The sequence below is a fragment of the Megascapheus bottae genome, chromosome 16 (assembly GCF_031878675.1).
Source record: "Megascapheus bottae isolate mThoBot1 chromosome 16, mThoBot2.hap1, whole genome shotgun sequence".
Taxonomy (NCBI): Eukaryota; Metazoa; Chordata; class Mammalia; order Rodentia; family Geomyidae; genus Megascapheus; species Megascapheus bottae.
Genome location: NC_143524.1, coordinates 43631108 through 43642822, shown reverse-complemented (window position 1 = coordinate 43642822; position 11715 = coordinate 43631108). Strand labels below are relative to the sequence as shown.

The window sequence follows — 11715 nt, the reverse complement described above, 5'->3', positions numbered from 1 at the left end:
TATCACGGATTGAGAGAAAGCAGACACTATTGCAGGATGAAAGCTGAAGTGTCTCAGCCCAATTAGCCATCGATCACCAAGGACAAAAACATAGTTGAATGATATATATGCCTTACAATGACACAGAAGATCAGCAGAGGAACCCCTGAGGTTTCCCAACAAATACAAAGAAGAAAGTCATTATAGGTTCTGAAAGTGGGATGGAAAATAGGTAAATTTATGTTTTATTTTGTTGTTTTGCTTGGCTCTCATTATGTAGCCCAGACTAGCCTTAAACTTGTGATTCTTCAACCTCCCAAATGCTGGGATTACATGGGCTACTATGTCTTGCTCACTTTTTTTGTTTGTTTGTTTGTTTTTGCTAGTCCTGGGGCATGAACTCAGGACCTGAGCACTGCCCTTGGGCTTTTTCCTCAAGGCTAGCACTCTGCCACTTGAGCCACAGCAACACTTCTGGCTTGTCTACGTATCACATACATAGAAATCAAACCTGGGTCCTCGATAGGCAAGCAAGCGAGGCCAAACCACTACCTCTAGGCCAAACTCCTGGCCCCTGTGTGTGTGTGTGTGTGTGTGTGTGTGTGTGTGTGTGTGTGTGTTCTTTTTTTCCTCCATATATTTTTATTGTAATTAATAGAAGGATTACATTATATTCACCAGATAGAAGGTGCATTATTTCACAAACATTGATACCCTTTCTCATGTCTTGGTCCCCATTTCGCTCTCCCCCACCCCTGCCCCTCATCTTGTTTTCCCCCCTTCCCTATCCTATTTCAAATAACCAAATATGCTTATATGCAATATATCAGATAACAAGGTGAAATACTGTAACAATATGAGATAACCAAGGGATAGCAAAAGAGATGAGAGATAACATAGTACATTAAGGACAACAATCACTCAGTATATGCTTTTTGTTTTTATATCTTGGAGGTCCTTTTGTTTAGCATCATACTATCTGGCCTTATGTATCTAGGTTTTGTTCTATTATAAATCTCTGCTAGGAGAGATCAGTTTCTACTGATTTGACAAATGAGGGAAACCATTGAGCCTAAGTTCCTTGGAGTCTGGCTTACTTCACTTAATATGATTTTTTCTAAGTCTTTCAATTTCCTTACAAATGGGGCAATGTCATTCTTTCTGACAGCAGCATAGAATTCCATTGTGTATAAATACCACATCTTGTCGATCCACTTATCAACTGAGGGGCATCTGAGTTGGTTCCATATCTTTGCTATGGTAAATAGTGTTGCAATGAACACAATAGTGCTAGTGGATTTAGTATGTCCTTGTTTCTGGACAGTTGGGTAAATGCCAAGTAGTGGAATTGCTGGGTCATAAGGGAGTTCTATGTTTAGTCTTTTGAGGCACTGCCACACTGCTTTCCATAGTGGTTGAACGAGTTTGCACTCCCACCAACAATGTAGTAGTGATCCCTCCTGGCCACATCCCCTCCAGCATCAGTTGTTATTAGATTTCTTGATCCTGGCCATTCTAACTGGAGTGAGGTGGAATCTTAGAGTTGTTTTGATTTGCATTTCTTTTATGGAACAGAGATGTCAAGCATTTCTTCATGTGTCTATAGGCCATTAGTTCTTCTTCAGAGAAGACTCTCTTTAAGTCTTTGGCCCACCTTTTAATGGGATAGTTGTTTCTTTGGAGATTAGTCTCGGAGTGATTCAATTTTTTGAGCTGTTGATGTATTTTGGATATGAGGCCTTTGTCCATTGTATGGTTAGTGAAGATCTTCTCCCACTCTGTAGGCTTTCTAGATAATTTGCTAGCTATGTCCTTTGTCATACAGCGGCTCTTAAGTTTAATGCAGTCCCACTTATCCAGACTTTCTCTGATTGGTTGTGTTTCTTGGTCCTTATAAAGAAAGTTTCGACCTGTGCCAAGGAGACCTAGTGTATCTCCTATTCCTTCTTGTAAATTTTTTAGTGTATCTGCTTTTACCTCCAGGTCTTTGATCCATTAGGAGTTAATCCTGGTGCAGGGTGACATAGAAGGATCCAACTTTAGTTTTCTGCAGGTGCTTAACCAGTTCTGCCAGCACCACTTGTTGAAGAGGCTGTCTTTCTTCCATTCCATTTTTTTGGCTCCCTTGTCAAAGATTAGGTGTCCATAGGTCTGTGGTTTAATATCTTCATCCTCAGTTCTATTCCATTGGTTTTCAGGCCTGTTTTTGTGCCAGTACCAAGCAGTTTTGGTCACTATAGCTCTGTAATAGAGTTTAAAAGTTTGGTATTGAAATTCCTCCTGCGCTGTTCTTTCTGCTAAGAATTGTTTTTTCTAAATGGGGTCTTTTATTATTCCATATAAAATTTTGGATTGCCTCTTCTATTTCTTTAAAGAATGACATTGGGATATTGATAGGTATTGGGTTGAATTTGTAGATAGCACTTGGCAAGACTGCAGTTTTCACAATGTTAATTCTTCCAATCCAGAAGCATGGGAGGTTTTTTCCATTTCTTCAGTTCTGCTTTAATTTCCTTTTTCAGGTTTTTAATCCATCCGGGGGCTTGAACTCTGGGCTTGGGCTTCTTTTTTTCTTTCTTACATTTTCATTAATTTTTAAAGTTTTATTCTATGAGTTTTATGATTTTGCTATGCAATATCTTTATACATTGGAATCCCACAACTAGAACAAAAGTTAAACTTGTAAATAAAACTACCTAGCTCGAGACAGTTTTTGTAATCCTTAACCAGCTTCAGCTTCATATAAAAACAAGCAGCAGTAAGTGCTACTTTCTAGAGCTGACACTCTTGTTTAGGCTCTAGATGCCAGTACCTTTTGCCCAGCAATGAGTGCTATGACTTCTGCATCTTGCATGTCAGGATCCATAATGCTTGAAAATGTAGCCAGTGTTCCAGTTTGTTTGTTTTGTCAGTCATGGGTCTTGAACTCTGGGCCTGGGCCATCTCTCTGAGCTCTTCAGGTCAAGGTTATAGTTCCACCACTGTGCCACAGTGCCACTTTTGGTTTGTTGGTGGTTAATTGGAGATAAGGGTTTCACAGACTTCTCATACCTGGGCTGGCTTTGAACTTCAATCTTCAAATCTCAGTCTCTGAGTAGCTAGGATTATAGGTGTGAGCCACCGGTGCCTGGTTTAGTGTTCCAATTTCTTTTTCCCTGTAGCCCACAGACTTTCTTATTCCTGGCTTCTTATTCCTGACTGTCCATCACCATACTGTCAGCATAGTGGTTGTTGCCACTTCCATTTCCACCACTGTCCTTTATCAGGGTCTATGTCAGGGTTCTATTGCTACTGTTGCAGTAAGTGGCTGTGGTTGTCTGGTAGTTTCTTCAAGTAAGTCACAGAATATTCCAAACAGCCAGTTTTGTCACGAAGGCAGTCCTACACGATGCTTCACTGATACTCTTTCCAAAGCAGCCAGGGAACTCTCCAGGGAATGGTCTAACAACTATCAATTAGGAAGTCAAATCATACCAACCCCCAAGATCATAGCTTATTTAAGGGAAAATTACAGCTTACCATTCACATTAACAATGTTTTTTTAACAATGTTATGACAATGTTTGATTCTTGCTCCTGAGGTCCTAGGAGAGATGAGTCTCTACCATCTGTTTCAATTATGACATTTTATAACTGCAGTATGTCCTTGGGAAGAATACTATTTCCTGCTAATTTTACAACTGACTTTCTCTGTGTCTGTTATTCCAGACTAATGAACAGCAAGAAAGACGTTTGTGGTCCAAACTAATTTTTTAGGCTTCAGGGGACAAACAATGGAGGAAGAATCTTTAAAAACTGGTGAGTTGGAAGTAGACAGAAGAACCTGAATTGTGAATGCTATAAAATAAGGGGATGTTATGGTTAGTGTTGAAAATGGAAACAAGTCTAGTTTATTGAGCTGTCCAATATGGTAGCCCTATGCACAGGTGGCCATTTAAATTAATTTAAAATTCTTAAATTAAAATTAATTTAAGGGGCTGGCAGTTTAGTCTAGTGGTAGAGTACTTGCGTAGAATGCACGAAGCCCCAGGTTCAATTCCTCACTATCACACATATAGAAAAACTAGAAGTGGTGCTGTGGCTTAAGTGGTAGAGCACTGTCTTTGAAGAAAGCCTAAGGACAGTGCTCAGGCCCTGAGTTCAGTCCCTAGGACTGGCAAAATACTAATTTAAAATGTATCCAATTAAATGGATACATTGAGTTACATGTCTGCCTCCTACTTTTTTTTTAAATATATATATATGTCTTAATGCTGGGCCTTGAACTCAGGTCCTCAGCCCCTCAGTTGGCTTTTCCACCCAAGGCTGGTGCCTTAGCACTTGAGCCACATCTCCACATTTAGCTTTTTGGTGGTTATTTAGAGATGAACACTTTTCTGCTAGGACTGCTTCAAACTTTGATCCTTAGCCCTCAGTCTCCTAAGTAGCTAGGAGCCACTAATACCAGCAACCCCTAGGCTTTGTGTGTGTGTGTGTGTGTGTGTGTGTGTGTGTGTGTGTGTGTGTGTGTGTGTGTGTGTACTAGTCCTGAGGCTTGAACTCAGGGCTTTAGTAATATCCCTGAGCTCAAGGCTAACATTCCACATCTCACATCTCATAGACTTTCTTGCTGAGGCTGATTTCTTTCCTCTTCCTCCTCCTCCTCCTCCTCCTCCTCCTCCTCCTCCTCCTCCTCCTCCTCCTCCTCCTCCTCCTGCTGCCCACTGAGGCTGGTTTCTAACCTTGATACTCAGGTCTCTACCTCCTGAGTAGCAAGGATTACAGGTGTGAGTCACCTGTGCCTGGCAACTCTTGCTTTTGAACAGAGGTCTTGCATGTAGCCCAGGCTAGCCTTCCACTCTCCATCCTCCTATCTTCGCCTCCCTGCTAGGATTACAGGTGTAACAATGACATGCTCAGTTAGAAAAAATAAAATAAAGGGGTGAGGGGAGGGAAATGGGGACCAAGACATGAGAAAGTGTAAGGGTTGAGAAGCTCGCTGCACAAATGAAGGAAGACTCCAAGAGACGTTCTCTCATGCAAAAAGCAAGGGGATTTATTCACCAAGCATGCATGGGCTCACTGAACACACAGGAACAGAGAGCCCCAACACAAAGCAGGCAGGGTTTTATAGTACTTTACAAACAACAGAATTCATACAGAGTTCAGGGGCTGGAGCATTATCTACACATATCATCTACACACACAGTCGTTTCCTGGAGCTCTGAGTAAATTTCCTAATCGATCATTTCTCGAAACTCTGCCTGTTTTTCAGTTTGTAAAACTTTAACCTAAACTGCCTAATTTTCGGTTTGTAAGGCTTTAATCATTTTGTGGGTTTTCCTGAAACAGGCTAACATTTGCACAGACAAACTAATTCTCGAAGCCCATTCACACATAGTTAATAATTACAGGTTGGGCTGGCAGCTTTACCTCTGGCTGGCCCGCATTTTTCAGCTCCTGAAACTTCCTAGACCTTTTTAGCCCTTCAAAAGGGTATCAATGTTTGTGAAATAATGCACCTTCTATCTGGTGAATATAATGTAACCCTTCTATTAATTACAATAAAAATATATAGAAAAAAGAAAAGAAAAGAAACAAATCCACCCATAGGTTCAGTACGCTGGGTCCTTTGATTAGACACGTTGCCCAATCAACTCAAACACTCTCCCCCCCCCACCCCCAACTCCATCTCCCAATCTGCGCGGCAGGCCCTTCTGCCAATCTGACCCTTGGACTTCTGGGGAACGTAGTTTCTTTGCAACGTTTCAGCCCCAATGAGATCGTAGCCACGGACTACAAAACCCAAGCAGCATTGCGCCAGCCAGCCGTTCCAGTGGTGAAGGAGTGCAGGGCGAGCTCCCTAGGCTTCACGGAGCGATGGGAGCGTTTGAGGAGGTGGGTGGTGGCTGCGCTGGGCCTCCTGCTGCCTCGGATTGCTGCTGCTCCGGGGCTGCAGAGATGCCTCCAATGCACGGGGAGCCAATCCCAGCACTGAATAGCAGCGCCAAGAGGCTGGCAACAGCCTGTCGGGGACTTGTACAGGCCGACTGGTGCTCCGGCGCGCGCGTAGGTGGCTGGCAGCGAAGCGCGTGCGCAGACTCAGGCCTTGGGGGGGGTCTCCGTAAACACTGCAGAGCGCCTGCGCAGCCAGAGAGCCTAGGGATCCATGCGTGGGGACACCCAGAGAAGATAACAGCCTTTGTACCAACGGGCTGGTCGTTTTCCTGTGGGCCATTTTCTTTTCACTTATGGTTTGCAAAGCTCAGCCTTCCTTCATCATTTCCTCTCCTAATTCGGTCCGCATTCAGGTCTTTTACAGAACGGGACCAGAGGTCAGAGAAGGGTACAGAGATGGAATCGAAGCCTTTCCTGAGGGTAAAGGACCTAGACCCAGGAGGATTCCGGGACTGCAGCCCAGCCTCTGCTTCTCACTTGCTGTATATGACTTTGGTAATTCTGTTTCCTTGGGAACTTAAGCTTCCTTGTTTAGAGGTAGGATTGTTTATAGTTGGGAGGATCAAATGAGATCCCAGTCAGCCTGTAAAGGTTGCAGTCTGGTCACTGCAAACTGAGAGACTCATTTCCTCTTTCTGCAAATTGGAAACTTGAGGGCCTCTAAACGGGAAGGGACCAGCGCAAGGTCTAAGTAGTGTGGGAACAAGGGCTAGAGTCAAGATTTCCTGCCTTTGAGCCTGGAGACCTTCCTTGCGCCTCAAGGACCAGTATCTGCTGGATGTAGGCTTATAGAAGGACTGTACCTAGAGGCCCTGGGAGAGGCACTGTTGCAATGCTTTTCCCCTCCCACCTCAGCCCGATGGGGGAGGGCCTTGCTCCATGAGATCAACATGAGAGGCAAAAAACTGAGGAGATTCTGGGAAATTCTACAGAAAGAGAACAGAGCTGCTGGAGCTGTACAGATCCTACTTCTTAGGACAGGGTCCAGATATGACAGATAAGGGATCAGTAGTTAGGGGACAAATTTTGAATGGAAGGGGGTGGCATTGGACTTTTTTTGGAACCTAGGAGGCACAGGCGATCGGGTGACTCTAGATGGGGCTTTGACAATGGGAGGAAGTGATAGTTGGCCTGACCTGGGTAGTGAGGAAAGGAAGTGGTGTATGTTGACTGAGGCCTGAGAGCCACTGGAGCAAGTAGTGAGGTGGCACCATAATCACACCCTGCCCATCTGCAGGGCCATGTAGCTGCCCTCTTAGGAAGTGAACTCTTCTCTGTCCTTTGTAGTTGTGGGGCTAGACTGTAGGCAACTGTTTCTGGGTTGCTTTTAGAGGTTCTGGGAGCACTTAGAGGTAGGGAGCCGGGAGATTCTGAGGTCTGATTACAGATTGGGCCTTCTCAGAAATCTGGAAGAGTGTTTGTAGAACCTGAAGTCCCAGATCCTCCTCACCTCCAAATATCTTATTCTTCACGTATTTCTATTTTTCAGCCAGGGAAACTGAGGCTAAAGAAGGAAAAGGATTCTCTTAAGGACACACAGGAGCTGGGATAGAACTGAAATAAGATAGAGATCTTTCCATTACTTGGCAGTGATCAACCCTCTTCATCAAACATTTATTGAGTGTCGAATGTATACTTTCAGAAGTGCTTCCTTAGGGGTAGCAAATAGAAACCAGCATTGCCTGCCCTCAGACCTATTTTTTTCACCATTCATGGACCCTCTCCATCTTAGCCTTTCAATTGTCTGTGGGGGTGGCAGGACTTATCCTGGGCTGTCTTGAGGTGTAACTATAAATTAAATGAGTTATGACCTGTCTAAAGCATTAAACTGCACGGGGCATGTGGGAAGAACTAAATAAATGCTGGCCACGACTGCTTCTGGGGAAGACAGGTTGAGGCAGGTTGTATATGGGTTTCCGCTTATCTGTAATACCTCTTTGTCATGCCCCCATGCTCACATCTCTGGGTGATCCAGGACCCCATCTTCTCTGGCATGGGGAGCCTACCAGGGAAGAGATGTCTCACATGTTGACACCTCACATGCACACATAGTCAAAGTCAAGGTGACTCGCCTCCAGTGTCATAGCCCTGGGCAAACCAGAACCAGATTTTGGGCTCATTCCAGCCCCTTCAGAATGTGGAATTGTGTGTGACTCTTCATATGGGCCAGAAGTTCAAGAAGCCACAGCCTGTTTCCCTTGAATGGAGCAGGAGTCAGGATAGGAAGAGGGGTGTAACAATGGGGAAAACTGGACTTGTTAGGTATCAGATAATTCATCCTGCTCGAAGATGGAGACAAGCTTCCCAAGTAGAAGCCTGACTCATACCCTTTATTTTCAGAAGAAGAACCAACCAATAAGGGAACTCACATAAAAGATTGAGGGAATGTTGTCCAGAATCAAGACTTCCCACTTCATTGAGGGGGCCCCTGCTTGGCAGCCTAAGAAGAAGGAGCAGGCTTAGCTCTACCTGTCCTCCCCCCTCAACCATTACAGTCCTGCTGGAGCCGGTGCTATTGAGTTGCATGAGCTCTTGTTGAGGGGGGAAGGGAGGAATTGAGAGAGAAGTATGGGACCTGGGCTGGCTTGGGACACATGGGAGTGGAGACTCCGAGGCCTTACTAATCGGTTGGAGGCAGCAAAGGGTAAAAATACCATGGGAGCACACTCATGGAGGAGGGAGCAAAGCAGACTCAGGATGAGTCACAGAGCCAAGTCCTAAATTTAGAAGGTGCTGAAGGAGGCAGCATCCCCGAGGGAGGACTTGGAGATGCCTGCTGACCCAGGGTGCCAGGGACTGGGGTAGGAAGGAGTGGTTGGTAGGGGTCCCCAGAACAGCAGTGTCCCATGGCAACTAAATCAATTCCTGGAATGAAGTTTTGACCCTATAATAAACCTTAACCAAGGGAAGTCTTCAGCCCCCAGGGAAGCCCACCCAGAGCAGCTCTTCACAGTCCTGAGAAGCAGCCCCCTGGGGTGAGACAGCTCAGAGCTGGCTGCCTGTGGCTGAGCTTGGCTGAGTTCCATGTGCCCTGCTGCTTTTCCACCACCCTTCTGTCCCACACTGAGGAGGGGGTTATGTGGCATAAAGGGCGAATGTCATTAAGGCCTTCGACATAGGGGGACCCCCGGGTCTTTTGCAGCTTTTTCTGGAATTGAGGATGAGGGAGAGGGACAAGATGCTACCCTACCCACCTCGGTTTCACTCTCAGTTCTCCGACCTCCAGGTTAACTCGGGTCAGAAGCAGGAGGAACAAAGGAGGCCCTGCCTTGTGGACTGATGCCAGGCCTAGGGGTAAGAAAGGTCAGGAAACGGCAGCCATGGCATTTATTGGGCACTCATTATGGGCTAGGCACTGAGCTAAAGCACTCCACAAGCAGTAACTCATTCTGTCTCATTGTAATGATGTACACTCTATTAGGATACTCGAGTTAGAAGTGGGACAACGGAGACAGAAAGGTTAAATGAGTTGTTTGAGACAGAGAGGTTAAATGAGTTGTTTGAGATCACATACAGAATATGAAGTTCCAGCCCCCAGACAGCCTGGCTCCCTGGCCCCGGCTATTTTCCTGGACTGCTGAGTTGGGTACTTTACCTCATCTGCCTAGCCTCCTCTCCCATCCTTCCGATCCCCTCCTCCAGCCCCAGTAAACTGAACACTATGGGCTTTCCTCTAGGCTTTGCAGGGGTTTGCTGCCCAGGACACTCCCAGGCTTGGCCACAGGGGGAGGAGGGAAGTCTCATCTAATCACACAGGTATGTGCAGGACTTCACAACTGACAGATCCTTTTCCTGTGCCCTGCAGCCTCAGCCAACAAGAGAGCAGGCCTAGAAAAATATAGGTAGGCAGTACTTAAGCAGAACCCTGGGACTTCTCTTCAGTCAGAACCCCAAACTTTGATCCCACCCTATCCCTGCATGCTGAGACTCTTGCAGACATTGTCTCTTGAGCCCTGCTGCCTGCCAAAACTCAGTTCGATCCTAGGTTTCTTTGCTGAATCGATGCAGCCTTGCAGGAGCCCTGGGATTTCCGGTCAGAGACACAGATTCAACTGCTAGACCTAGGCTCTCTCCTGGGTTCTCCTGCTCAGGTTGGGTAGAAACCCCAAAGCCTTAGGCCCTGACTCATGGCAGTTTTTACTTCCTAGAACTAGGGAGAATCTATGGAGAAAGCCCAGATCACCCCCTGGTGGGGTAGAAGAGAGCGGGAGTCCATCCCCTGAAGCAAGAGGTTCTCAGAGTGTGTTTGCTGGCCTGAATGTTGAGGTTGTCCTTGGGAGTACCCAGGGACATAGCCTGGCCTGTCTATATCTGTCAAACAGAACTGATGGGCTCTGCTCAACCATCTGTCCAGTTGTGAAGATGAGACAGAGAAGATGAGAGACCCATCCTCATACTCAGGGCCACATACCCAGGACAGCTCATGCACCCCTGTGACAGGTGTGCCGTGTGCACATTCCTCTGCCACAGCAAGGGCCTAAAGCCTCTGTGGGAACTGGTGTGTCTCTATGCTTCAATATTTGGTGATGTGAATGTGGATATGATGTGCTAGATTCATCAGATATTTGAGATACAGTTGAAATGATTTGTATGTCAGGCATACAGGTGTAAATACCTGTAATCTTAATACTCGGGTGACTGAGGTGATAAGTTCAAAAGTTTGAAGCCAGCCTGGGTTACCTACAGAGGCTCTGTCTCAAAAAAAAAAAAGCCAAACAAGGAAATAAAAGAAAAAGTAACATTTACTACATTAAAAGTAACATTTACTACATGTCTGAAATTTAGATGTCACAAGGCATCCTGTACTTTTGTTTGTTTTTGGTTGGTCGTGGGTCTTGAACTGGAGGTCTAGGTGCTGTTCTTGATCTCTGTCTCTGTCTCTTTCTGTCTCTGTCTTCTCTCTGTCTCTGTCCCTGTCTCTCTCTGTCACTGTCTCTGTCTTGGTCTGTCTGTCTGACTGAGACAGGCACCCCCCCTCCCTCCCCTTTCTCTCTCTCTCTCTCTCTCTCTCTCTCTCTCTCTCTCTCTCTCTCTCTCTCTCTCTCTCTATCTCTATCTCTATCTCTCCCTCCCTCCCTCCCTCTCTCTCTCTCTCTCCCTTCTGGACAGTTGTGGAGTTTGAACTCTGGGCCTGTGCGCTATCCCTGAGCTCATCAGCTCAAGTCTAGCCCTCTACCACTTGAGCCACAGTGTCAGTTCCAGTTTTCTGGTGGTTAATTGGAGATAAGAGCCTTATGGGGGCCCGGGAGTTTGGCCTACCGGTTAAAGTGCTTGCCTAGCATGCACAAAGACCCGGGTTCGATTCCTCGGTATCCCACATACACAACCAAGCCGGAAGTGGCAGAGATGAGACACAACCAAACCGGAAAAGTGGCAGAGACAAGACTGCGACGGCGACAGAGAGCGAAAGAAGCGAGCTGAGCTGAAGTGAACAGAGCCCAACCGAGTGGTGGCCGGAGCGAGCGGGGCCCGGAGCGAGAGGGGCCGGAGCGAGCGGGGCCGGAGAGAGCGGGGCCAGAAAGAGAAGGGGGCCAAAAAAAAAAAAAAAAAAAGAGCCTTATGGACTTTAGTGCCTGGGCTGGCTTTGACCCTTGATCCTCAGATCTCAGCTTCCTGCGTAGCTAGGATTATAGGCCACAGGGGCCTGACATTGTCCCTGATCTCTTTTGCTCGACGCTAGAGCTCTACAACTTTGAGCCTCAGTGCCACTTTTGGGTTTTTTGGTGGTTAATCAGATATAAGAGTCTCATAGACTTTCCTACCCAAGCTGACTTTGAACCATGATCCTCAGTTCTCAGCC

The 11715-nt window shown here is 46.2% G+C and overlaps 1 long non-coding RNA gene across 1 annotated transcript; it reads left to right on the top strand.

Moving 5' to 3' along the window:
• Positions 1–6326: 6326 nt before the first annotated feature.
• Positions 6327–7735, top strand: LOC150053464 (uncharacterized). Its single transcript, XR_016538088.1, has 2 exons — positions 6327–6410; positions 7405–7735. It is a non-coding gene; the product is annotated as an uncharacterized LOC150053464 (long non-coding RNA).
• Positions 7736–11715: the final 3980 nt, after the last annotated feature.